The sequence below is a fragment of the Protopterus annectens genome, chromosome 7.part0, assembly GCF_019279795.1.
Source record: "Protopterus annectens isolate FY-2018-M chromosome 7.part0, PAN1.0, whole genome shotgun sequence".
NCBI lineage: Eukaryota > Metazoa > Chordata > Ceratodontiformes > Protopteridae > Protopterus > Protopterus annectens.
The window spans coordinates 1,052,263,356-1,052,289,660 of NC_056739.1; the positions used below are offsets into that span (position 1 = coordinate 1,052,263,356).

Below are 26,305 nucleotides of genomic sequence, written 5' to 3' on the forward strand. Positions count from 1 at the left end.
CTGTGAACAGGGTAGGAACTCAGCTCTGCATAACCTCAGCATCTTTAATCCAACATTTTTGTGAAGAAAACTTTATTCCAGAAAAAAATCGTACCTTTGATTGGAGGTTAACATTCTATCTTAGTATTTTACTTGGATTGCTTCTTCTGTTTGTATAAAAATAGAAGATTACCTTGGATTAGTTCGGGCCTCCTGCTGTCTCTCATACATGTGCTTCTGGTGAGCATTTTCTCTGTGCTGCAGATTATACCTGTAACAAATATTTCAGCTTTTAAGTACTTGGATTACTTGGGAAAAAATAACTAAATACCCTTGGTATGTCTCATGTATCTGATTTGATGGACTTACAAATTACAAAAGCGAAGTTTTCTGCAATCTCTTCTCCTGAAAAAGAAGTTAATACTAAAAGGGCCAGGACAGGCAAACGGCAACAACATCCACAAGACATGTCTAAATCATCAGTGAATTCTGCTTCTTCTAAAAATAAAAATGACCCTAATAACATGGAAGAATTAAAAATAGCTCTACAGCCTATCCAAGAGGCTATTCAAAGTTTCTCCACACAATTTAAATCCTTCGGAGACTCTCTAGACAGATTATTAACCAGAATTTCGGATACTGAGTTAAAGGTCTCAAACAATGAACTAAAAATTGAACAACTACAAAAAAGTTTTGACTCCAATTGCTCTATTATTCAGGATTTACAGGACAAAATATTAGATCTTGAGGCAAGATCAAGATGCAATAACATCATCATAAGAGGAGTACCAGAATCTATCCCACACAGTTCTCTGCCAGAAAGCATCACTGAGATTTTTTCCCTTTTACTGGAGAATCCTGCTCTAACTGCTCAAATATCAATAGCAAGAGCTCACAGAGCCCTTAGACAAATTGCAGGCAACACATTAAATAAGTATCCCAGGAATGTTTATGTGAAGATTTTAAACTACCAACATGCTGCCTCAATCCTACTTTCAGCCAGATCTAAGAAATCTATTACTTGGAGAGATACTAAAATTACTTTCTCGCCGGATTTACCAGCCCCTATCAAACTAGAAAAAAGAAAATGATCACCTTACTGTGGGTTCCTCATCAAAAAAAGCATCCGATTCCAGATGAAATACCCAAACACATTAATATTTAATTTTCAAGATTCAAAGTACGAAGCAAAAAGTAGTAAAGAAGCCAAAGAAGTGTTCTCTAAAGTTTTCAATGCTTGTCCTGATCTTGTATAAGCTATTATAAACTTACCTTTGTGTCCTGGTTGATTCCCGATGTGTTTCCAAGGCATGGTAGTGCTCCGACCCGTGATTTATCGCTTCCGACGACGAGAACAGGTATTTTTGTAATCCCAGGATGAAGGCCTGCTTCAGCGTGGTGGAAGGACCTCGGAGAACTTCATTTCCCATCATGCTAGCGCCCATCGTCGCCTCTAAACGCGTCGCATCATGACGCCCGTCTTCGCTGATTGGCAGTGCAGTTTTTTTTCTTTTTTCAATTCATAAAGCGGCGATGCCACTCAGAAATCAGCTAATCAGTATTCTGTGCATAGTGGGGGTTGCCCTTTTAAATAACTTCGAAAGCAAGCTGTACGCAGTCTGTTAAGGCTGTTTCCCTTTTTTTGTTTTTTTTTTAATGGCGTCAAATAGTCGTCGGGAGCATGGATTATTGCTGGACTTGACTATGCAAGGTTTGGAAGTTATGGAACACGTTTTTCCTGGTCGCTGTTTGGGACCTTCAGGTGTATTGGTCTTGGTATGGGAAGTTTTCCTGTTCTGTTAAATTGGTATAATGTTAGTTTATTTTAGTAGCACACCACATTAAGAAATGCTTAACACTTAAATACCTTGTTAATATGTATTAATCGGGCAATGTATTTACTTATAATGGAGTTGCTGCTGTCAGGTCTCTAGTTCCTTGCCAAATGTTAGAGAAATGTTAGTGTACAGGATTGCATATCAGTACTCAGAGGTGTTGTAATGCTTGAGGTCTCTGAAATGTCATGTTAGATGTACTCATTTTTTTTTATTTTTACTCTTTGAGCAAATACTGTACAATTAATTTGGTGATGAATTGTAAAGGCTACTGTTTTTATATGTACTTATATGCTAAATAGGTGAAGCATGAAACAAGGTTGTGCTATAATTTGAAATATGTTCTGTAGCATTGTCAGGTGTTACTGCTGGTTGATATGTCAAACAAGACACAACATTTAGCTTCTTGTTTGGAAAATGTTTCCTAATTCTTAAATTGTATTATTGGGACCGATTTTCTTCTTGTTTGATTCATTGCATAATCTGTCCCTGGGTTTCCTATTAGTTTAAATACATTGTAGAAGGTATTGAACATGCATTTTCCTAAGTAGTTAAAGCCATAAGTGTCTTCTTATAGTGTTTATGTTATAGGAATGTTTTGAATATCATTCTGCAGACTTTACTCTCATCTAATATAATAAGATTTCAGTAGAATAACTTCCTAATAATATTGTTGTGTTCCAACTTTGATCTAGCATCTAATAGTTTTGGTTATAATTTTTTGTAGTAACTGTAATGCTGAAAACTCGGTGAGGTGGCCGCAATTAAGTTTGGGGTTTACAGTGTGCCTATTTATTTGGATGCTAAAATTAGTGCATTCCTATATTTTTGCGTTTATTTGCGTGCTGGGAATAGTTATACAGGTACTAGTGGGGAATTGTTTTGGATAAGGTCTCAGTATTGATATTTTTTATGTTGTATAGGAATGCTCACTCATTTATGTTTTTTCACTGTGTACCTTATAGCTAGGTGTCACGAGATGCTTGGTCCTTTTATGGGGGTCTTTTTGGTGGGGCAGTTTCTCCAGCTACAAATCATTATCATCGTTGTTGCTTTCTCAGCACTGAATATATTGTTTAACCTCGGAACTGACCCGAGATCAGTTACTCAGTGCATATATGGTCCCTTTTCATACTAAGGGGATTTTTTTTGGGATTATAAACTTAAGGTATGTCTTGTGACATGACACTCTGAGGTTTCTGTTTCGTATAAACATTTTTATTGTCTTGTTGCAGTTTTAGACATTTGGATTAGGCTATAGTTCTAATCTCATTTTTCTCTCATAGCTGATTGTTTTCATTGCCTTTATGAGAAATAGTATTTTGTTTTACTAACGTGTCATTCTTAATTATGCAATTGTTATTTTTGAATGGTTTATGCACTATTTGTTTCACAGTTCAAATTCTTAAATGCTGAGCTGGGTTCGAAATCCTAACCCTGATGGGGAGGATAAGCGGTCTAGACCTAAGGGTGATTAGGGGATCTTTTGGGGGTCCATACTTCCCTCAGGTGAGGGGGGAGTTCTTTGATTTACCCTCATGTTAGGCTATTTAATTCAAAGTTCCCAAAAATCCCTTTCCCTTCCGGGCCTTTGGAGAGGGGTTTATGCTCAGTTGTTAGGCAGGAAGGGTCTTTCTTTTTAGCGGTTTTTGCCCACATTCTACTAATAGAAGTTTATAAGTTTCAGGTTATGCGATATATTTCCCATTATACTTCCATACCACACTTATTATTCCCCACTGAATAGGTAGCTGTATGATTATTTGTGATTCTTGGAATGTTAAGGGATTACAGCTGATCAAAAAGAGAGACTCTTCATGCACATGTGCTTTAAATCAAAAGCTGATATAATTTTAGTTCAGGAAACACATGTGCTCGGCTGCCAATGGGAGCACGAAAAAAGGAGGCCATGGGTGAAAAAGATCATTGACTCCGGAGTTAAATCGAATAGTGCAGGGGTTGCCATAATAATAAAGAAAAAATTCCCTTTTGATATTATTAAATGTGAATCTGATAAGGACGGCAGATGGTGTTTATTTACTACCAAGCTATCCCACATTGATAAACCCATTGTATTCTTGAATATCTACTCTCCTTGTGCTAACCAACAAAATTTCTATACGGTTATTTACAACATTCTCTCCTCCTTCCCCAACCACTATTTTATTATAGGAGGAGATTGGAACTCCATTCAGAACCCCACTACAGATAGGTCGAATGGTAATACAAATTATAATAAACTAGCCGTGTCAGTATTAGCTGAGCTCAAGGAAGATTTCAATTTTCTTGACCCATTTATATCACACAGAAAACCCACTAATAGAGTTAACTTCACTTTTTTCTCCAATTGTCATAAGAGTTGGTCCAGAATTGATTTTCTTCTTCCTTCGGTCCTGGCTAACTACCAAAATAGAACTACATATTGATAACAGAAATTTATCTGACCACTCAAAGTTATCCCTCTCCCTAGATTACAATCAGAGGTGTAATAGTAGAAATAGTCCATTGTGGTGGAGACTTAATCCTAATCTCCTTCAAAAAGAAGGAATTGCTTTGATTATAGAAGATAACTTAAACCAGTTTATACAAGCATCAAAAGACCAGGATATTCCTATAGATATATTATGGGCCTCCACAAAGGCGGTAATTAGGGGCATTCTGATAAATAAAGCCTCTTACTTAAGAAACTATATCTTAAAAGGGAGTCTGAAATGAGCAAGAAAATATCAGAATGGGAGAACAAACTGCAGATCAAATATGATAGCGAAATAGAATCGCAGTTAGTTAAGATGCAGAAAGATTATTTATCTCTACAGGCAGATAATTTATCAGCTCATGAACCAGAATGCTGGCCAAGTATTCCGATTGGGCTCAATGTCCGTCTAGGTTCTTGGCCAGACTTATTGATCAGAATAAGCCATCACACATTTTCTCTCAAATTTCTTATCAAGACAAGCTCTACCATGATACACAGGATATTATAAAAATCTTTCAAAAAATTTACACTGAGCTCTATAGCTCACCTAATGACCCTATCGATTTTTTCGTGTTATATGATACCCTTAAAGAATTATCTTTCCCAAAACTAAATACGGATCAATTTCACTTGTTAGATAAATTACTTCTCAGGAAGTCCTGGATGTGATCAATAACCTCAAATTGAATAAGGCCCCGGGTCCTGATGGATTTGCAGCAGAATTCTACAAATTATATCCCAACAAGATCTCACAGGCTTTATATTTGATTTATAATCATATTCTCCACCAGGGTATAAGTGATCCCCATTTCAATGCATCTAAGACTATTCTTATCCCTAAAGGTAAAGCAGATTCTACCAAACTGGAAAATTTTAGACCCATCTCCATTATTAATGTAGACTTAAAATCTTGGCCCAAATTTTTGCCAATAGACTTAAAGTACTGCTACCTAGTATAGTCTCTAAAGAACAATCTGGCTTCATTAGAAATAGACAGACCTCTGATCATACTCTAGCTTTAGAAGCTATGATAACTTTCTCTTCTTTAGCTAGGTACCCCCTGTACACTCTAGCAATAGATGCTTCTAAGGCCTTCGATAGAATGAGTATGAAATGTTTACTCTCTATTCTACCACTATTTAACATTCCTACCTCGTTCACAAAATTTATTGAGACCATTTACCACAAAGCCTGTACAACACTACATATTAATAATGGTATATCTGAGAGGATTAACATAATTAATGGTACGAGACAAGGTTGCCCTCTCTCTCCTTTATTATTTAATCTATATATAGAGCCTCTCTTCCTTCTTAAACAAAAAAAACTCATCAGATCATCCCCAAGCTATTTAGAACTAGTATCCCCCTCTCGGCATTTGCGGATGATCTAAATATTTACCTCTCTTTACCAAACTCAGACTTAGAGAAAATCATGAAATCCATTAATATCTTCTCTAAATTTGCCAACTACAAAGTTAACAAAAACAAATCTCAAATTTTTCCGGTCAATATCACATCACCATATCCCCTAAATTTTTCCTCTGATGTTATTCCAGTTAATTCAAGTCTTCGTTACCTGGGGTAACTTTCTCAACTGATTAATCTATTTCGTATCAGGAGAACATTTCTTCTCTTTGGAAGGAGGTGCAATGGGATTTAAAGAGATGGACTCAACTTAAGCTTCCCTTTCTGGCACGATCAACTATTATAAAAATGAATATCCTTCCCAGGTTTTTGTATATTTTCAACTCGTCTAATACGATTATCCCTCTATACTTTTTCAATAAATTACACTCAACCTTCTCTAAGTTTATCTGGTCTCCTAAATCGGTGAGAATTTCGTACTCTAAACTTACTTACCCGAAGGATTTGGGTGGCATTTCTCTTCCTGACTTCAAACTTTACTATGATATTATTCAAAGTAGTAGAATTATTAAGATAGCAAATTATATTGATACCTCAGATGCCTGGCACCCTAACTGGGTATTTACGTCAATTATATTAGATCCCTTAAATTTAATCCATCCGCCTTACCTTTCTTGAGCAAAGTTAGTCTAGACAAATATAAAATCTTCTATGGCCTCAAATATAACGTTATCAGATTTCATAAACTATTGTCTTCGCTAAAACTTTTGCAGGCGTTTTCCCTCCAGCCAATACATCTAAATCCCAATTTAACTCTAAATGGTAACATGATAAATCTGGACAATTTCCACCTTATTAAGGATAAGTGCATGGCAGACTTTTCTTAGTCAAACATCTGAAGTTATCTGAGATCAGGCAAACCTTTAATCTATCCAATAAATATACTTTAATAACTAGACAAATCTTTGAACTATTGAATCCGTATTATGATCATCCAGACCTATCTAGAAAAAATATTGAAATTGCCAAGGTTATTTGGAAACAACTTCTGCTAAAAAAGAAAATGACTTCCAATGTATATGTTATTAATCTCTATTAGATCTAACAATTTGCCAATATTTTCTAAATTCTGGTCGGATAAGGACCCGAGAGGCTTTCAAATCAAGTATTAAATTTATCCCTTTTAAAAAATTATTTTATACGCAACTCATGATCACCAACAATGCGTATTTAACACCTGCAATCATTAATAAAATTCATCCCAACTCGTCTTCTCTGTGTCCATTTTGTAAGGATCAAGTAGCCGATGTATATCACATTTTCTGGAGTTGCAAATGTGTGTACAGACTGTGGTGTGCCCTTAAAGTTATTCTGGAGAAAATGGGATACGAAAAATCAACACTTTCTTGGCAATTTGCTTTATTACATATCCCTCCTGATAATATTCCTAAAGCTCAGCTCAAGGTGGTGATTTCGATTGTCATATTTATCAAATATTATATCTCATTGCATTGGAAGTGCCAAGCCGCACTAACATGGGAAGGTCTAAAGGAATTGGTAATTAGGCATATTAAGGCACAAAAGTATCTCTTTTATAAAGGTAATCACAAGTTCTGTTCTGAAAATTTTTGGAATGTATTCTTTGATTGTCTATTAACCTGAAACACATCTCCTTAATTTATTATCTGTTGTATATATTGTGAATGATATGGGCAATGTATAGTTGTATATATTTTTTGTTGATGTTTGTACAGTTTTCTTCTGTGGTTTGTATTGTTTGTTTATAAGATAATAAAATAAGAAGATTTAAAAAAAAAAAAAATAACCCCCTTAATTACTAAAATGTCCTTAATTTCAGTATGTGGTTTGTTTGTATGTACCTGTAAGTACAAATTTTTGACTTTGCAAAGAAAGTTAACTTTGTTTTTAGTAATGTTAGTTGCTGATGTGAACATGTCTGATGAGCAGTTTGAATAGGAAGCTGCTGATGAGTTACTAATCACTGGATTTCTTATGGTCGATTTAGGCATGGGGGGTGTTTTTTGCAAAAGTTTTGTGGTCATTACATTTGTGACTAGTTTTAGACAGGTGTATATCAAAAGGAGCATTATTCAGTGATGCTGTTAATGAGAGCAGAGTACAGTGCATCCCTGGATGCCATACTTTTATACAGTAAACTCTGAGTTAAAAGGAACTCAAGCAACTGGCACTGTCAAGCAACTGGCAAAAAATATCGAAGAAATACAGTACAATTTTCATGTGTTGCACCCCCCCCCCCTGCAGAAACACACCTTGCATTTTTAGAGTTTTATAATTTTGAAAAAACGAATATAGGAATAAATTCTCCCTCTTCCCAACCTGAGAAGTCAAACCAAGCAAATATTATAAGGGTACAGCATTAGGCCTGTTAACTAGTTTCTGGTTGCTTGAGAGTTACTATTATCTGACATCTACCAATTCAGTGAGTGCTGGTTAACTGAGAGTTTACTGTATACAAGCTGTGTGTGATGAGTGTCTTCTTACATTAGTGCGTATGTGGTGATCAAAGACACAGTGCATTGTTGTCAGAAGAAAAAATTAAGCGAGTCACATCTGCCTCAGGTGATGAAAAACTTCTTTATTTGCAGCTAACCAGATTACAGCAGCATGTTGGCCAAGATGATCTCAATCTGATCAGCTTGGTTACTGACATCAACATTTATACTTTCCTGTTACTAGCCAAAATAGCTTTTGTTACATTTGACAGTTGGCTATGAAAAACATCTAGGATCACAATTTACCTCCGAAAAGAATGTTTTACCTCAAAACCACAGCTAGTGTAGAATGTTTACCTCAAAACCACAGTGGTAGCTGGAATTTTCCAGAGCCTGCCTCAGTAAATTAACTCTTATTCAGAAGTATAGAAAACAGGTGTTGTTCAAGTTCATAAGCAAACTTCATCTGTCATAGATAAAGCCCATCTTTAATAAACATGGTTCAATGACCTTTTCTTACCAACACTTCAGGAAATAGCATATTCATTTTGCTAGATGGGAGAAAGAGACAAATAATAATGTGTTTTTAAAACTTTTTCTCTTAAATAAAAGTGTTTTGAGGGGGGAAATGTTGTCTTTTTTATTTCCGCAATATATGGTAAAAACTATTTTTCTTTGCATGCATTACTTCATTTGCAAGACAAACTTTTAAATTTCAAAACATTTGCAAAAGTCACATTTCAATGTATTCACTTTCACCAGTCTGTTGCAACTGCTGGTACATCGTTTTTGTAACAGCAGTATCAACCAGTCTTTGTAGAAGACCTCTGATACAGGGTAGACAACAGCAACCACATACCACTACGATAGCCACAGCGACTCAATGGACATCAGGAAACTGCTGATGAGATTACTCTATTTTCTAAACCACGCTTGTAGAAAGTCTGTAAAGGGATTACTTACCCCAGAGTTCTCCGCCAATTCTTCGGATAACATCTCCAAACCTTTCAAAGCTCGAGTGATGATGCTCCCATCAGGGGCAGTGTTATTTGGGATGTACGTACAACAGAAAGTCCCAAACATCTTGTAAACTCCTCCTTCTTTGGCCAGGAGCATATCCAACTCAATTCAATTCTGCCATGCCACCTGCGAAGTGGCCTCCAGTTGTTCAGCAATACCTTTTAATGCATCTTTGGTATAGTTCACAAAACGCTGCTGGTTATAGTAAATGTAGTTGATCCAGTCCACATTCTTATTGGGTTGAATCCAGACAAAGATGGATGCAAAACCAGCTGCTATTTGGTTTATTGCTTTGTATTCATCAGACACACCAATGCTATCGATGTAGACACTGCTATCGAAGGATTGCTTCAGTGCCTCTCTTTTTTTCTCTTATTCAACCACCTCGGCTTTATTTCAGGTTCTCTTACGAAATTGCTTGCTGGAACTGGGAAAATGTAGAATGGCAGAATTAACTTTTGCAAGTGCACAAGTTCCCTTCCAGGGAATCGTAAGCCTAGATCTGAGTTTGTTGTCTCCACATAACCACCATACGTCTGCTAAACTATGAGTTTGGTTCTCCAGAAATGGATTCCCATTGCCATTCACAGTAATATTGCAATAATTCTGTCCCATATTGCCATAATTCTTTCCTGTGTCCTCTCTGGAAATGCACATATATGAACCTGGATAAGAGATTGCTGTAGGCAGTTTCTCAACTTTGCTTATGACTGGAAAACGCTGGGTTTCGTCTTTGCATGTATCTTCAGTTTTGTTGAAGAATAACTTTAACAGACACGTTCGGTTACCTTCAGCTTGCATCAGTGGGACTGTCGCTAATTGCTGTTTACCTTCAGCACAAGAAACACAGTTCTCACGATGTGCCTCTTGGGTACTATATCTAACCCAAGATAACCATTCGTTACGGTGTACGAATCCCATCTCGAGTAATAATTGTTCTTCCTCTGAAGGCAAAATCTGTTTTACTTGTAGCATTTTTAAGGCTTTGCACTTTAAGTTGGAGGGTCCCCAAAGGATCAGTTCCAATTGAGACCCCAAAGGATCAGTTCCAATTGGAAGAGACGCTCCGATTTCCATATACTCCTGAATCACTTTCTTGTGGTGACACGATGGTTATAGTAATTACTTCGGTACCTTGGAAATGCGCAATTTTTATTCTTTGTTGCCTGCTCTTATCTTTCTCAGGTATCACTGCACCACTTGTTTCCCATCCGTTCACATTTGTTGACCACCAAACATTTGACCAGGACGCACAGTCTCTATTGCACAAGTATTTTGCAACAGTCGGGAAATCATTACTGTTCCATTTAGCACAGTCCAAAATTCCTTCATAAAGTTTTACCTTGAACATAGTAGTAACACCTGTTTGCGCCTGCAGCACCACCATTCCTTTTTCTCTCACAACTGTTCCTTCTCGTAGGGACATATTTACTTTCGCCACCAAAATCATCATCAAGTACCAGTTGAACATGGCCATCCTTCCTTTGTAGTCAGACTTTGTGTTCAGGGGTCCGATGGAGTCTGACCAACATCAATGGTAGAAGGAAAAGTCTTAAGTTTTTTACAGTGGGTGATATGAATCCACGAAGTCCTCTCTGCGATCTTTACAGCCGTAGGTGTCGAGATAAGTACTTGATATGGGCCTTCCCACCTGAGGGATGACCAATTCTTTCTCTTCACAATTCGGATCCACACCCAGTCCCCGGGTGCCACGCTTAACAAGGTTTCACTTCTGGAATCTGCAAAGGAGTCATTGGTTACAAGAGACTTGACATTTAGCAGCTTCTTCATATAATCCGCCAGATCCTCACCCCCCTCACGTTCCGCTGGCAACAATCCTTACCACTGCGGGACATAATATGGTCTCCCAAACAAAAGTTCAAATGGTGTAAGTCCTTTGTAGAAGGGTGAGATTCGCATGAACAGGAGTGCCAATGGAAGGCACGCAGTCCAGGATCTATGCGTTTCTGCTATCAGTTTGCGGAGCTTACTCTTCAGGACACCATTGTCTCTCTCCACCAGTCCAGCTGACTGGGGATGGTAAGCACAATGGTACTTGAGACCCAACTTCTGCACAATCTGGTTTACAAAATGAGACCCATTATCACTATAAATGTGCCTTGGAAGGCCAAATCTGGGAATTATTTCTGTTAAAAGCTTAGCTACTGTGTGCATCAGGATGTTTTACTGGAAAAGCTTCTACCCACTTAGAAAAAGCATCAATTATAACTAGACAGAACCTTTTTCCCTCTGAAGGTGTCAACTCAAAGTCCATACAGAGTGTGTGGAATGGATATGGAGGGGTAGGGAATGCCTGCTGAGATTTTTTAACTCCCCCCTGAGCATAATACTTTGCACATAATAAACAAGATAAACAGAATTGCTTTGCATAAGTTGAAAATCCTTTACACCAAAACACCTTGGACACTATTTGAACCATTGTCTGTACTCCTACATGGGCAGGTCCATGGCTAACCAATGCAGCATACCTAAAAAAGGTTTGAGGGTAACACCATTGTGCCATCTGATGCCCTATACAACCCATCCTGTTGAGTAATACCATATTTCACCAAACGACATTTTTCTTTCTGTGTTGTCAATGTTTGCATTACTTTTAGTGTCTCTAAGTCTAAGAGGTGTCCGGGCTCTAAATCATTGTCACGTAAAAGCAAATCATTTTCTTGAGCTGCCTTTTTTGCAGCCATATCAGCAAGGGCATTTCCCCTGGAGACAGGATCTTTTCTGTTGGTATATGTGGAACATTTACATATTGCTATCTGGAGTGGTAATTGCACTGCATCTAACAACTGTAAAATTAAATCTCTGATTTATTGGTTTGCCTGTCGCAGTAACCATTCCTCTATTCTTCCATTGTTGAGTGAAAACATGCACAGTAGAGAAAGCATATTGACTATCTGTATAAATTGTCACTTTTTTACCCTCCCCTAAGGTACAAGCTCGAGTCAAAGCCACTAACTCAGCTGCTTGTGCAGAATAAATGTTTGACAATCCTTTTGCTTCCAAAACTTCAGTTTCTGTGGTGACTGCATACCCTACTAGTGTTTTTCCTACAGTGTCCTTCTTTGCTGATCCGTCTACAAACAAAACGAGATCAGAATCTACCAATGGAATATCCCGTTAAATCTGGTCTGGGAAGTACTTTGTTATGAATGCTCTCTAAACAAACGTGTGGAGTACCTTCTTCTGGAGTCGGCAAAAGTGTCTCCGGGTTAAGAGTAGTATATCTTTCTATGGTCATATGTGGCTGTGTCAGCAGCACTGTCATACATGACAAATGTCGACTAGGAGATAAAAAGGTTATCTTATCTTGCAAAAGTATAGTAGCTACTGAATGTGGAACTCGCAATTTTAATGGGTGAAACAAAACGAATGATGCTGAGGCTTGCACTGCCATGGCGGCTGCCACTACAGCTTGAACACAATGCGGCAATGCCCTTGCAACAGGATCTAATCTGGAGGAATAAAAGGCTGTCGGTCTCTGTTTGTTTATCCCCATGTACTTGTACCAGAACCGAAGTCGTATATCCTCCCTTACAATCAACTATTTGTACAAACTGCTTAGAATAGTTTGGAAAACCCAAAACAGAGGATCCTGCAATCAATTGCTTAATTCTATTAAATGCTTGTATTACCTTATCTGTCCACTGTATATTACTTTTAGCTGCCATGGGAGTGTCCTAGATCAGTGCGGTCAATGGCCCTACTTCAGCATAATTAGGAATCCAACTTCTGCAAAAATTAGTCACACCTAAAAATGACATCATCTCCCGCTTAGTCGTAGGCATAGGTGCTTCAAGAATTGCTTGTTTTCTTTTATTTTCCAATTGTCTACCTTCCTGCGAAATTAAGTAACCCAAGTACTTTACTTGTGCTTTCCACAACTGTAACTTCTCTTTATTTACTTTGTCCTTGCTCAGCTAAAAAACTAAGAAGGGATAGAGTATCCTTTTTACAACTTTCCTGCGTGGGTGAGGCCAATAAAATATCATCTACGTACAACAGGACCTGGCTTCCCCCTGGGGGAATAAACTGAGCTAATTTCGCAGCCATTTCTTGTGCAAATATTGTCAGGCTCTCACAATAACCCTGTGGCAATCTGGTGTATGTGTATCTTTTACCTTGGAAAGTGAATGCAAACCAAAATCTACTCTCCTTGTGTAGTGGTATGGAGAAAAAGGCATTGCTTATATCTATGACAGAAAAATATCTGTGCTGAGGTAGTAAATCATTAAGTAGTGTATAGGGGTCAGGGACCACCGGTGCTCTTGGGATCACAGCTGAATTTACTGCTTGTAAATCCTGAACCAACCTCCATGACCCATCCGGTTTCTTTACAGGAAACAACGGAGTATTTCAGGGTGAATCTGGGCATTCAACAAGAATGCCTACCTGTTTTAGCTGTTCAATAACTGGCTTAATTCCTTCCTCTGCTTGCTTACTTAGTGGATGTTGGTGCTTACGAGGTCTAAAACCTGACTTTGCAGTTATACAAACTTCACCTGCTGTTTTCATTAATCGTACATCTCCTTTACCTTTTGACCATAAATCTACAGGCAAGGCACTTAACGCACTATCTTCCTCTCAGAGTTAGGAGGATTTGTCATGCCATTTCTGTTTGGTCATCCTTGAGGTCACCCAATTTAATCTCTGTACCTGGATCTGTTGATCTTTCAACTGACTTTCAGACATTGTGTTCCAAATCGTTACCTTTTTCGCCAAATCTACCCAATGTGTCCCCACTGCTTTAGTAACTGAGATATGTGGGCTGTAACTTGAGCGATATAAAGAACTCATTTCCTTAGTCAAAGTACAGGTTACTACTGTATATTACCTTGCGTATCCCAAAACATATCATTCAAAATTATCCTTGCACACTTGTGCTTAAAGAATTCTTTTTTTCAGATTCTTTATCCGGGCCAAGGGCCTTATAGAACATTGTACAATGCATGTGCGCCGCAACCTGCGGTGACCTGCTCCTAGATTTACTTCGAGCTAGATTGATCAACTCTGTATCAACCCTCCCCGGGCCGTCTGAAATCAAGTCTAGGCTATACCAGTAAAACAAGTCTTGTACTCCCTGTACTACTAAGCTATCCGCTAACCTTTTTGCCTCAATACCTTTAGGTGTGGGAATTGCCGCTATTCCAAATACATGCATCAAATCTCTTCCTAGCAAATTAACTGGACAAACTTTTGATATAATTACCCTACACCTAACAGTTTGGTTTGTTTGCGGATCTGTGAACAGTAGAGGATGAGACGGTGGTTCCTTATAATTACCCTACACCTAACAGTTTGGTTTATTTGCGGATCTGTGAACAGTAGAGGATGAGACAGTGGTTCCTTATAAATTTTCCCGTTTGCCGCTTTTACAAGGACAAACTCATCTGTTTCGCAGTTCGGAGGCAGAACTGCTGGACCCAAAAGTGTACGCAATGCACCTGAATCACATAAAAACTCCACTTTCTGTCCCTCAACCAAAAACTCTACCATGGGTTTCTGATCTAGATGCATAGCAATACCCAAATTTGCCAGGTTTATGACTTCACAGTCACAATCCCGCCCTTCCATTAGAGTGTTTCTGACATTCATCGTAGAGAGTGTCTGCCTCTTCACTATCCCCATAATGAAGATGGCGCCTTTCTTTACTATCATATAGTCATGCGGAGCCCTTGTTCGTAAGCTGTGGGGGATGTTGCCACTCTTCATAGTCTGCAGCAAAGTGCCCACGTCTACCGCATTTAAAACATTCTCCACGTTTTAACCTTTCCCTATAGGCTGAATGTCCACCCGGTTCATTTAACGTGTCCCATTGCAGGTCCCCACGTTTTTTTACGCCACCACGGCGCCCTTGCCCCCTTTGGTCCTGTACTAAGAATATCCCACCATCATCCCCTACTGCCAACACTTGTACTTTCTTTTTCTTTTTTAGATTAAAATGTCGCTCAGCATGTCGTGCATATTCAAACAAAGGTTGCAGTCTACATGTTCTATGATCTACCATGTGCTTAGTTATAAAACTAGTTATCGGAGCCTTACAACCTTTAAGGAAAGCATTCTTTAATTGCTGTTCATACAGACTATCATTAGTCTGATCCTGCGGAATCATCATTCCACAATGGTTATTGAGCACTTCTGTCAGTCTTACAATATAATGATCTACAGATTCATCATAATTTTGAATGCACTGATTTATTACTGTCCAATCTGCTCTTGGACGCCACTTATCAGAAATTCTCTTTAACAGATCAATGACTCGTGTCTCTAACACCCCAGAATTATGCTTTAATGTCGTGCCGTCATCTGCCTTACATGTCCAAGTACCACAAACTAAGTGCCAATCTGGACCTAAGAATTGTCGCACTACTTGTACTACTTCTGAACCATTTAGATGATAACTTAAACGCATACCAACTATGTCCTCAGAAAACTTTTGAAAGTTAACCTTGGGATGAGGAATACCATCCGTAGCTCATTTTATATCCTCTGTAGCCCAGGGACGATAAACTAAAATAGTTGTTTCTTGTCCAACATCTCCTGCTTGTGGGTTTGCAACTTGTATTAAGGGAAGAGCTTCTGAATGGTCAGAAAGGTCCTTGGCCTGCTGGACCTGACCTTAACTGCATAGGTTGGTCTACCTGTTGCAAAGCAACTTTAGGTACTACGGGAATTTGTGGGTAAATTGGAGGGGTCACAACATTTCCTTGAGCAGCTAATAACCCACCCTGCTTTACAGATCCCACATAAACAGATCGATATTGAGGAGGTTTCCCCGGTATGGCACCAGCAATTTCACCATACGGTAGGGCGGTTGCCTGCCTTTGTACTGCACAAACTGTGTGCTCATCCTCCTTATCTAAAAATAAAGCTACTTTTCCACTTGGCACCAGTGATCCCTTTTGATTTATTTTCTCTCTTTCCTGACACTGTTTTTCTTTTATAGCTCGTTTATTTGCTTCTTCTAACCATTTTTGTGCTTGGGGAAATCCCAATTGTCTTTGTTTAGTTCTAGTTCCTGCATCTCTTTTCAAATCTCTAACCAATTTTGCACAGGCATTCTTATTCAGTGTACCATCAAAATCATATTTCAACTTCCACTTCAAAAATTTAACATTATTTTTGTTTAAACTTTTCATATACTTAGCATCAACATTTAAACAGGCATCACTCTCACACTTGCAGCAACTTGAACCCATGTTTTCCTAGATTTCTTATTTTAGGACTGTATATTTTAGGACTGCATCAAAATTATTTTTACAGGGCTTATTACAAAATGGGGCTATCTTAACGGGGATCCTAACAAAATAACAGGTAATCCTAACAAAATAACAAGTAATTATTCCTACCCACCCTTAACTAAAAATAAAACCCCTGTCGACAAGATTAAATTAAAAGAAAAAAAAGGTATTTTCATCCTACCTGAACCAGATGAGACTCAGTTTCCCCTTTTGGTTCGGAAACCGTCCCTCTGATAGGGATCCGAGAGCGGCCGGCCTCTTTCCAACGACAAATCAGTCAGAGGGCTTTCCGTCGAGGGAATCTTAAGATAAGAAACCCTCACCTGCGCAGGTTTTTCAGTCTCTCTGTCGGTCTGATCCATATCTTCGTAGAGGTTTCCGGTCCGAAGGACCAAAATGTCAGAAGAAAAAATTCAAGCGAGTAACACCTGCCTCAGGTGATGAAAATTTCCTTTAACTGCTAACCAGATTACAGCAGCATGTTGGCCAAGATGATCTCAATCTGATCAGCTTGGTTACTGACATCAGCATTTATACTTTCCTGTTACTAGCCAAAATAGCTTTTGTTACATTTGACAGTTGGCTATGAAAAACATCCAGGATCACAATTTACCTCAGAAAAGAATGTTTTACCTCAAAACGACAGCTAGTGTAGAATGTTTACCTCAAAACCACGTTAGTGTAGAACGTTTACCTCAAAACCACAGTGGTAGCTGGAATCTTCCAGAGCCTGCCTCAGTAAATTAACTCTTATTCAGAAGTATAGAAAACAGGTGTTGTTCAAGTTCATAAGCAAACTACATCTATCATAGATAAAGCCCATCTTTAATAAACATGGTTCAATGACCTTTTCTTACCAACACTTCAGCAAATAGCATATTCATTTTGCTAGATGGGAGAAAGAGACAAATAATAATAATGTGTTTTAAAACTTTTTTTCTTAACAATTGTCTACATATGTTCCCAGATACCCCATTATGTGAACAGTTGGGGGTGGGTATTATCAGTTTGATAGTTACAAGGGTAGTCATGCTGTTTGGAAGATATTACATTTTCTTGGCATCTGGTTGCAGTCAGTAGTCTTTGTTTGGGAAAGGCCCTCAGAGGGTTTTGGTTTCCTTTTGGGAATTTGTGATGGCACCAAGTTTACGGTTGTCTGCAAACTTGGTCAGCCGTAAATCTCTTCATATTTGTTTTCTCCTCTGAGACATAAATGCAGAAGGAGTGGCCCAAGGACTGAACCCTGGGGTATACCACTATTGACAAGTCCATTTGGAGGAGGTAGAGCTGCCCACTGTAATTTCCTGGGTTATGTTTGAGAGTCAGTTTGCTGTCCAGAAAATTACTTACAGATTTACATTTAGCAGGGAGAGTTTATCCACAATACCAGTGTGTGGGATGCTGTTGAGTATCTTGGCAAGGTCTTGATAATGCAGTATGCACTCATTTTCCTCCTCTATTTCCTCACTTTTTGAAGAAATCAACCGGGTTAACTATGCAGTTTCTGCAGTTGAAGAACCTGAACTGGCTTGGGTCAGGAGTTTAGTTACCCATGTCATTTTAATAGTTCTGTAATGGCGTTTTTCATAGCCTTACAGATGAGGCTGGTCAGGCTTAATCTGTAACTACCTGATTCCAGTGATATGCCATCTTTTATGCAATGGGGGGTGACTGTTGCTTTCCTCCATTCAGTGATCACAAAGCCTGTTTGGAGGCGAATATTAAGTAGTCTCTGTAAGGTGTCTGAAAAGTTCTGTTTCAGGTTGACCAGTAGGCAGCCCGGTATATTATCTAGCCTCATGGAAGTAGTGTTCTTGGCCGTGGATCGTGCCTTGAGGGCTTAATCTTGTGGAAATTTTGAGGTGATGTAGATGCAGGTGTGTGATTGGTATATTGACTGGAAGGGGAGTGAAGATGAACGTACATTTGTCTGCTAATTGGATATGGCCTCAAACAAAGTACATGATTTTTACTATTCTGCACTATGCAGGGCATGATTTTCTGAGGTTTCTAACATAGTTGAAGGCTTTGTGGTTATCTTTTTGTTGTTTCAACCATGTATTTGGCCTTTATTTAATCAAGCTTTAGAGCTCCCTGCTGAGTTTGAGTGTTTTTTTTAAAACATCCATAGAGTTAAATGTATTTTTCCATGCAGTTTTTTTTTTCTTTTCTTTGTTTCCACCACAGGGGTGTTTGCTTAATTGCTTAAATTTTGCATTTTATTTACTTTGGATGGGGACAGATGTGTTTGCAGTTTTTACATTGGATAGACTCTGGCAAAGGCTACCCCATACACATTGGAACATCGACTCTGACAAATGCTTCTCCATACACACTGGAGCATTGGGTTTGAGGTGTTTTTATTTCTTTTCTTTTCTTTTTTTATTTGTTCAGGTCATCACTCAATTTTAGTAGATTAGCTTTAACATGGTCTTTGAATGTTGGTGTTGATGCTTCCTGATTCAGTCTTGAGGTGAATGTGAGTTTTTTTATGGTCTGACTTGACCAAAGAGGAAGTGAGAATTGGTGGGGAGCAAAGCAGTCCTGTGTTAAGTTCATCGTTTTTTGTCACCGCTGGTTGGGCTTGGAGACTATTGAAGTCAGATGTTTGCTCACATTAATAAGCTCTCTCCATAAAAACTTTAATATGCAGGTGATGCACTTTTTATGACAGTAGATTAAATAGGTGCAGCAGTTAGATTATAAAGGGGCTAGAAAAAGGGAGTAGGATTTTAGATAAAAGCCGACTAGTCTGATTTGTAGGGGGCAACATGCTGTGGTGAAGTTTGAAAGGGTGAAATATATCCTTGTAGTTCAGATTTCACTTCTGATTGGTCTTGGGGAAATTATTTTGGCAAATATTAGACTTTCACTGGTGACGATGGCAACAGACAAGAACTTGATATTAAATGGGCTATTTTTATGTGCAGTTTCGAGGCAAGCCCTTTTCAACAAACTAATCTAGCCTATGAAATAGGATATGGCATTGTTGAGTTTTCTTCCTCCATTAGTTTTTTTATCAAATTTAAAAGTAGTCAAGCCATATTAAGTTCAAATTTACAGATATTACACGTCCCGTATATTGTATTGTATAATCTAAGCAGTATTACAGTTAGTCAGTTCCTGCCTTCTCTTTAAATCTCATTCCTCCTCTACAACATTTTTTCTGCATGTAGTGTTCCTTTGTTTTCCGTTTTTTTCCCTTGTAATTTGCTCCTAACCCTTTTCTAAAGATGTTACAGTATTCACGACTTCAAATGTAATTGGTTTAGATTTTTACATTTTCTAGTAATTGTTTTTTGGTAGCCACTAGAATTAAACTTAAGGAGGATTTACTGTCGTATCCTAAATCCCAATTAAAAAAAAAATTGCTTTGTTAGAAATACAACAGGGTACTCTGGGAGATTGTCTGCCAACTCATTACACTCCCAAAAGCACATGTTTTCAGTTGTCTCTTTCTTCTCACATCACACCACTAACCTTTGCAATCTACATGAGGACTAATTTGTTTTGAAGTCTAAGACTACAAATATATCTATGCAAATACTTCCAGGCAAAAATCATAAATTTGCTAGATTTTATTGCATATTTGGGAGCTGTACATGTCCTCCCATTGTTCTGTGAAGTGCATATCCAATCTCTCACCAACTTTTCTGACCTGTTCTGATTTAATACCTATAGTTGTCATTGCAATATTTTATATGCCTCACCCCTTTTTAATAGCTTCTGTTCTAGATTCAATTTAAAACTCAACCAGTGCAGCTCTTTCATCTAGGATTCCCCCTATCCCTTTCTGTTCGTCTGTAGTGCCCATCCCTGATAGGTAAGGAAATCACTAGCCTGATTTTAAATGTCAGCTTGGCCTCTTCCCATTCTGTTACCTCTCTTTCTTCAATTATTTCTTCCCAGTAGATTGGTTATTTTGCCATCTTCCTCCAGTAAATTCCAGCCCCCGTCTCGTCTGTTCTCTGTACCCCTTCATACATTCATCCACAACCCCTTTTCCCACTTTTGTACATGGGATCTGTCTGTCTATTTTTAATCGGTGATGGTCATCTAGGGCCAAGTTGTACACTGTTGGGTAGCTAGCCCTGCCACAGTAGCTGTTCCACACCACACTCGCATGCGCACTTAATACCGGTGGCCAATTTAGTGTCCATTCCACCTACTGCATGTCTTTGGAATGTGAAGGGAAACTGGAGCACCAGGAAGAAACCCATGTGATCACAGGAAGGACTTGCAGACTGTGCATTGAAGGCACCCCAGCTGAGAATTGAACTGGAGAACATCTTGCTGTGAGGTGACACAGTCTGCTATGCTACTGTGCAGTCTTCCCTATCAGCAGAATCTCCTTTCTCCTTTCCCATGTTTGCTTAATTCTTACTAGACTTTTTGCTACTTTATGAATACAGTATTCTGTGTGACTGTTGATTTTTATCGTCCTCCCTTTCCACTTTGAATTGTAGCTTTCTGCTTGTGTTCTGTGTAAGAGCCTTAACTGTAGTTCAAATACATTCCTTCAAATTAGGTCATCCTAAACCTCCTTGTCCTATTGGTAGGATCAGCGTATCCAATTTGACTCTTCCTCTCTTCACTTCCAAAATAAAATCTTTCCAGTATTTATTACTATCCACAACTCTTCTCTGGCTCATTTAAAAGTATGCCTGACCTGTGTATGAAACTAAAAGGGCCTAAAAACATTTTTACTGCTTGTATCTTGCTATCCATACCATAGGCAAAAACGTAATTTCTCAGTTTTTATATTGCCTTTTTAGTGCCTTCCCACATATCCTTAACTGCCATGACTGAATCCTTTGAATCCATACTCCCTAAATACTTCATTTTATCATGTCATGACTGAATCCTTTGAATCCATACTCCCTAAATACTTCATTTTATCATGTCTCCATAAATTGCTGTGTGGGTTTATAGCTGTAACATTTGTTTTATCTTTTATTAATTTTATATACCGAAAAAACATGGAGTAGAATATTCCACAAGACTGAGATGTCCTTCCCTGGTTCTGTCCAGTACAAAATGTCTTCTGCAAATAAAGCCACATTTCTTAAACACCATACAGATTATATCCATGAATTTGAGTCCGCTATTTTCTCCATGAATGATTCCAAATATAAAACAAATGGTAGAGGATACCCCTGACAGGTTTCTCCATTCAGACACAACTTATGGGAGAGAAACCCTCCCACTTTGATTCCAGCTTACTCTTTCGAATGCTTTCTCTGCCTCAGACCCACCAGTAACAGCAGTATTTTCTTCCATTTTACTTCTCTCTGGATCTTCATTCTGTTAATGTCAAATGTTTGTTTCCCCTCCACAAAACCATATTAGTGCATATCTAGCAATTTTGGCATTGCTTGTGACATTTATTTAGCTGTTGTAGACATAAAAACTTTTATAATTGTTTTATAGTCATGGTTTAAAATTAAAATAGGCCAGTATTAAGCTGGATCAGATGGGCCTTTACCATCTTTCAGTATTACAGCCACCAGTTTTTTTTTTTTTTTTTTCAGGATGTTGGTGCTCCCCTCCCTTTAAAATACTGTTAAAGCCAGTTTATCCCTTTCTTCCTTCCTAGTCTCCAGACTTCCATTGGAATACCATCTATTCCTGGAGATATTCTTGCAGATGGTTTATACGTAAACACTTTTATATCATCGATGACTGTTAACTCAGTTGTTGAGCCTCCTCTACCTTTTAAACTTGTCATATTTTAAATATCTGTATAAATATTTATATTTGTGCTTTTTCTTGGTTTCCCCACTTTTCTGCTTTATACAGATTTTCATAATCTCTCTCTCTACAGGATTATTGTTTTTTTTATTATTATTATAGGCTCCTAAATTTGGCAATTTTTTTTTTTTTAACTTTCTGTTGCCTTAGTTCTAAAAGATTTTGTGCTCTGGAGTTATCAAAACTGTTGCTCAACAACAAACTCCTGTATATTATCCAGGAATTCCCTAATTTTTAACACTCTGCAGTTGTGCTTGTTCATGTTCTGAGGGATTCCCCTTATTTTGTAATACCCTAACCATTGTCAGCCCCTATAAATTATTTGTAAGCCAGATTTTTTTTTCTTTTTTTCCTACCCTGTTTTTAAACTAGACTTTTATTTTTGTCCCATTCACTAGCTAGAACTTCTGGGGTACTTTCTTTCTTTCCTAATAACTCCTGGTTAATTTCCAACTACCCATTCCTTACCTACCTCCCTTTTAACAGGTAGTTGCGGAAGTGCTAGTGTCTTACTCATTACTCTGCATTTTTATCTTGGCACATGAAATAAAAATGCAGAGTAATCTACCCTCTTTTTGTTTGTTATATTTTTCCTTCACCTCCCCCCAGTACATCCTTAATGTTGGAAATCAAATTCCAGTCCCCACCTGTAAGTAATATTACCTGCTGAAAGCGGATTTATTTCTCCCATTTTTTTTTTTTTTAGTTCCAAGATAGCAGTTTTAGGTGAAATATTTAAATGCATGCCAGTGCAATCCTCACCTTGTCAATAGCCGCCTATTACTACAAATCTCACTCTTTTTTTTTCCTTTACTATCACTACTGAAGATCCTATTTTCTTTTGAGAGTCTGCAGAGTATCCATAATGATTCCTTTATCAAATTCACATGCTTATTTCCAAGTGTGTCTTCTATATCTTTGCTATTTACACTCTACATTTCTTAAGTATTCTTTACTTTTTTGTTTATACCTGTGAGACCATTCACATTCCAAGGTAGTATGAAAAGTGCCGTCAGTAAGAAGTTATTATTACCACCTGTTTTATATGTGGCCTCTTTAAATCTCTGTCTCTTTCCAGCTTTTGTTATACATGCACCCCATTTAATGTTGGCAGGTTAATTCCTTATGCATTTTTTTTCTTGTCCACGTTGGAACCTATGTCACATTTTTCAAGACTTTTTTTTTTTTTTTTTTAATAAAAACCCTCGCATACCCCCATAACCTGTAACTATATATGAAGAATACTACGCCCCATTTGGCATGCACCTCACAAAGCACATGTAGCAGCTGGAGAGACCATAGAGGCTCCTCACCAGGTGTATCCAGGGCCTCAAAAATCTACCATACACAGAGTAAAAACCCTATTCCTCTACTCTTTCATACATACAGACTCCTCAGAAGTTACTTCTGTCTGGTGGTCTCTGACCATGCCTTGATGAATCTGTTGCATGTCCAGCTCCACTCGAGTAACCCACACGCGTGGCCTCATCCTGGTCTGTGACATCAATAGGACTTGTTGGCGGGACAGATTTGTGCCCCAGCAACTCCCTCATCTGTGGAACAAACTCCCTCTCATGTCAAGCAGGGCACTTCTTTACCACTTTTTAAGAGCAACCTGGATAACTAGATGGGAAATAGAAAATACATCATTGGGATTCCACCCGTGCCAGTGCTGGACAGGGGCATTGGGTGCTGATTTGCCTAAACATGTGCCAAGCTCTTGGCTAGGCTTATAAAGGCATCAAGGCCAGTAGTCTAGTAACTTTCTATGAAAATGTTTGTACTATTAACTCTCATAATAGAAACATTTTTACCAAATAGCTGCTAATGTAGGCCCTAATTAACCTGAACTTGAGGTTATCCATGGCAAGACGCATGTTATTGCTTTTCCTTTTCCTAATTGGTATCTTCTTTCATCCCCCCCCCCCATATGAGAACGTGCATATTTTTGGAAATCATTAACAAGAAGCCAGTTCTGCATTGCTGTTAGCTTGTGTGTATAGAAAAGTACGAGGAAAAAATTTTCTTCTGTCTTGCACTACAATTCCTACATTTCGTAATTCCAAAAAATAAAAGGAAGGGGGAGAAAACCATTTACTTTAGTGACTCTCTCATATAAGATCTACTATACAATATGTAATTTATGTTGTAAAAACTGTTTTTAAACAAGTTTCATAGAAGAATTATTCACTAATAAATGTTAAAAGCTTTCGTTTGTTGCTGTGAGTGTGAACTTCTTTCATTTCAATTAAACACCCCAACCAATTAGCAATTTATACTCATCACTGAAAACCCGTGTTTAAATTTAATTTGTGGGTTAAAGATGATAAGCTAATAAAATAAATAAGCCAAAATAACACAAACTATTTTTAAAAATATTAATACACTTTAAATATAATAAATAATAAAAAGCAAACAGCATGTGTTTGGCTGCAGTAGTAGTGTAGTATAATAGTAGTAAACTGAGTCACACTGACAAAAACAAAAAAACCTACTAGCATATATTATATATATGTGTGTGTGTGTAATGTATGTAACTGTACACAGCGCTATAATATCAAAAAAAACAAAACAAAAAACAAAAAGGCTCCTATAAAAATGTTCAAAATCTAATTCTCAAAGTCATCTCTTTTAATAAATATATTCCACCAATTGATTTTTTTAATTAAAAATTTCTGTAAAAAACTAAAAATAAAAAAAAAAAAAAAAATAAGTAAAAAAAAAAAAAAAAAAAAAAAAAAAAAAAAAAAAAAATAATAAAAAAATAGCCACTATAACTTGTGTATCAATAATAGTAAATATAATATATATTAATATATATGATATATATATATATTATTATTATATGTATGATATTTATACTTGATTAACTGTATATAAATGTGTATTTTCTATTTGTTGTATTAACCTTTATCAGTTGTAGAATTACTTACTATATGTATAGCAGCAGCTTTTACACTACCTTAATAAATAAATTTTTCAAATTCATTCACATTCAACATCATTCTATATTCTATATTATATGGAGACCTTCTTACAAATTTCTTTTGTGAAAGAGGCTATCCTAGTGAGTTTGTAGATGAGATAGTTCAGGAAGTGAGATATAAAAGAACGTTGATCAAACTTTTACAGTAGACCAGGATATTTCGTTACAAGAGGTAAACACTTTGGAGAATACAATGGAATCTAACAATGTTTTCAAGCTTAGTTTCATAACTACATATAGTTAGAATAGTCATTAACAATATAAAATACCAAGTGAAATACAAAATGAATTGTCAGTCTAAAATTTTGGCAATGGCGCGCAAACGATTTTTTGTCTACTAAGGTAAAATTGACCATACATTATTATTATTATTAAAACTTAGGAGTTTGAATATATAAAATATAAATTTAATATTGACACTTCTATTCATATTCACATTCTCCTATACTATTTATTATATTTTATTATACAAGAACTTTTTTTTTGTGTGTGTGTTTTTTTTTTTTTTTTTTGGTTTTTTTACTTTATATTTTTTTTTATATGATGATGATTCTTATGAATTAGTGTGTTTATTTTTTTAACTATTATACAGAATGTAATAGTTCTTAAGCCATATATTTATATATTTATTTTTTTTTTTTTTTTTTTTTTTTTTTTTTTTTTTTTTTTTGTTTTTTTTTTTTTCCTTTTTTTTTCTCTCTACAACTGATAAAAGTTAATCTAACAAATAATAAATACAACATATAATAGAAAATATACATTTATATACAGTTAATCATATTTATAGTGTCCCTCTATTAGCTCCCAGCTCCCTCAAACCAGTGGCTCATTTAAAACACTTTTTAAACTGATTTTGAATGTATTATATTCAATATACATTCCATAATACATTATATATTCATAATATATAAATATATAATATATTTATATAAATACATAAATATACAGTAATATTTAACATACACCAGTTAGGTAAATTTTTTTTTTTTATTTTTTTTTTTTTTTTTTTTTATTTTTTTTACTTTTTTTAGGATTACTTTTTTATTTTTTTTAGTTTATTACATTAGACTAATAGTAGTTAAAAAATTAAATTGAATTGGTATTTTATTGATTGTTGAAGAGAGATGACTTGTTGAACTTTTGTTTTAGCCAATTTTC

The 26,305-nt window shown here is 36.9% G+C and overlaps 1 protein-coding gene across 1 annotated transcript in view; it reads left to right on the forward strand.

The window, feature by feature from the left end:
* The window catches only part of BRK1 (BRICK1 subunit of SCAR/WAVE actin nucleating complex), a 155,436-nt gene that overhangs the window by 18,734 nt on the left and 110,397 nt on the right, over positions 1-26,305 (forward strand). The window lies entirely within an intron of this gene.